Source organism: Aethalodelphis obliquidens, unplaced genomic scaffold (assembly GCF_003676395.1).
Source record: "Aethalodelphis obliquidens isolate GAN/ISIS:26980383/991018 unplaced genomic scaffold, ASM367639v1 scaffold51, whole genome shotgun sequence".
Classification (NCBI taxonomy): domain Eukaryota; kingdom Metazoa; phylum Chordata; class Mammalia; order Artiodactyla; family Delphinidae; genus Aethalodelphis; species Aethalodelphis obliquidens.
Genome location: NW_020837995.1, coordinates 14,145,271 through 14,148,283, shown reverse-complemented (window position 1 = coordinate 14,148,283; position 3,013 = coordinate 14,145,271). Strand labels below are relative to the sequence as shown.

The 3,013-nt window shown below is 35.5% G+C and overlaps 1 pseudogene; it reads left to right on the top strand.

The window, feature by feature from the left end:
- Positions 1–211: 211 nt before the first annotated feature.
- On the top strand, positions 212–1,103 carry LOC113608154 (voltage-dependent anion-selective channel protein 3 pseudogene; annotated as a pseudogene).
- Positions 1,104–3,013: the final 1,910 nt, after the last annotated feature.

The following is a 3,013-nucleotide window of genomic DNA, read 5'->3' as shown; positions in this document are numbered from 1 at the left end:
CAAGGACAACTAGGGCCGGCAAAGGAGGCTGATGTCTCTCATTTTAAAACTTTGGAAAATGTATGTTGTCGTTGTCCTCGTGAGAGTGAACAGTAAATTGCATTGATTTCAAAGATGTATTCTTTAACAACAGTAGATATCACTTAAAACTTACTGTATAGGGAGTGGACAGGCCCTCCTGACGGAGTGGACAGGACCTCCGGTCAGAGATATGTATAACACACTGACTTACTGTGACCTAGGAAAGGCTGCCAAGGACGTCTTCAACAAAGGGTATGGGTTTAGCATGGTCAAAATAGATCTGAGAACCAAGTCATGTAGTGGAGTGGAATTTTCTACATCTGGTCATGCTTACGGTGATAAGGGAAAGGACCAGGCAACCTAGAGACCAAATACAAGATCTGTAACTATGGACTGACCTTCACCCAAAGGTAGAACACAGACAGTACTCTTGGGACAGAAATCTCTTTGGAGAATAAGTTGGCTGAAGGGTTGAAATTGACTCTTTTGATACCATATTTGTACTGAACACAGGAAAGAAGAGTGGGAAATTGAAGGCCTCCTATAAATGGGATTGTTTCAGTCTTGGCAGTAACTTTGATATAGATTTTTCAGAACCAACCATCTTTGGCTGGGCTGTGTTGGCCTTTGAAGGTTGGCTTGCTGGCCATCAGATGAGTTTTGACACAGCCAAATCCAAACTGTCTCAGAATAATTTTTCCCTGGGTTACAAGGCCGCAGACTTCCAGCTGCACACTCAGGTGAACGATGACACTGTATTTGGAGGGTCAATCTACCAGAAAGTGAACGAGAAGATTGAAATATCAATACACCTCACGTGGATGGCCAGCAGTACCAAAAGCCATTTTGGCATTGCTGCTAAGTACAAGCTGGGTTGTAGAACTTCTCTGTCTGCTAAAGTAAATAATGCCAGTCTGATTGGACTGGGTTATTCTCAGACCCTTTCCGACCAGGAGTGAAACCGACTGTGTCAGCAATAATCAATGGAAAGAACTTTAATGCAGGAGGGCACAAGGTCGGGCTGGGATTTGAGCTAGAAGCTTAATGTGGTTTTGAGTAAAGCATCAGCTTTGTCCCTGGAGGTGAAGAGAAATGAACCCACTATGTTTTGGCTTAAAATTCTGTGAAATTTCAAAAGTGTGAACTTTTATTCTTCCAAAGAAACATAATCCTCCCCACACTGAGGGCTAGATATTGAGCCCATCCTAAGGGAGGTGCTTGAAGGCATGCCCAGAAGTTGTTATGTTTGTGCCACATTTCAGTTCAGTTCTGTAGTGTTGTTTTAAATGTTTTCCTCAGAGACGGTGCAGTGTCATGTAACAAAGGAGGTGACCCAACCCTCCAGTTGTCCATCACGTCCTGCATGTCCCACACCACTTTTTCATGACCTTGTAATATATTGGCCTCTGTGTGGTAGTGGACTCTTTGGTTTTGCATCAGAGTAAAATAAAGTAAACCCATCACATTTAGAACATAAAAAAACAAACAAAAAACAAAAGTACTGTATAAAAAGATAAAGTTTAGAGGTCACCATCTCTAAAAAGGAAGGATGGACTTTGATTTCCTAAGATTAGGATCCAAAATACAATGTGTATCATAGTATGTGAAGCTAGGGCGATAATGAAACGGAAAGAAAATGGAAGCAATTATTCCTTTTATTCGTGGTCAGAAGTTACACATAAAAGACTTTATAATGCATTAATGGAATAAATATTAAATACAATGGATGGGTATAGGGAGATTTTCCAAGAAAAAACATAATGTGTTAAATTCGAAGAATTCAACAAAGTGTTAAATCTATTTAAAAGTAGCTATGTAATAGTACCATCATAAAATTTTTAATTACCCCTAAGAGTTCATGGTAATTGAATCACTGAATGAAAATGCAAACTGTTTTCTGAAGATTTCTTACAGTTAGGTAATACATGAAAACAAATGTGCAGTTAGCGTTAAGTCAGAAAATTTTAAAAAATTGGTCAAGAAACACTGCAGTCATCTGAACAAGAAAGAAAAAATCCATCCAAATAAGAAGAATGAAAAAAATTTTAAGTAATGTTACTAAATAGACAAGTTTCTGGAAAATCTCAAATGACTAACGATGACATAGCACTCATTAAAGGGAATTGATACTATTCTAACACCTTGAAAAATGAGGAACAAATTTAATTAGATGATAATAAATCTTAGTTTTAAAATGTGAAATAACATTATTGTATTTTCTAGTATCTTGGTTTCTTCTGACATCATAAATAAGCCACACAAGAAATATGACAACACTCAAAAATGACACATTATCTTTCTCTTTACTTATTATGTTATTGGTATTAGAAGTCTATTAGACACAGCTAATCTGTCCCTAACACTCTTACCTTCCTCAATTTGTATTCAGCTTCAGAATGTGAAACCCATTTATCCCCATCTGTGGCTAGCCTTGACTGCTTTCTCTGTCTGCTTCATTCTGGCAGTTTGGGCACCCCAACTAAGTAAAAATGTTCTGTATTGGTACTTCAAATTCATAGAAAGATGATAAAAATGAATTTCTCAATTCTGTACAAAGATACAGACAACTAAAAATACCCTATTTTGGTATTGCTATACAGTTTTATAAAGGTGGATAACCAGTTTCAAGTTTTATATGTTACTGTGAGTATCTCACTTTGTTTCATTCATTCTTCATGGTTTTTGTATTTTTAATTCCATATATATGGAAGTAGAAAATACATAATATATATAATATTATAATGTATTATTATGTAATATATTTTGTATTTATATAAATTTATATTTATAAATCATATATACATTTTTTAAAAAATTCACATACCCTCAACTGTCTTTTGATTAATCTCAATCCAAAGGTAAACTACAGAATTTTAAAATGTGTAGAAGTTTAAGGCTATTTGATTAAAGAATGGTTTTCACAAAGATAAATATTATTTTGGTTCTGTGTCTATAAGGTGTCTTTTGCAAGTATTTTAATTTAATGACCTTT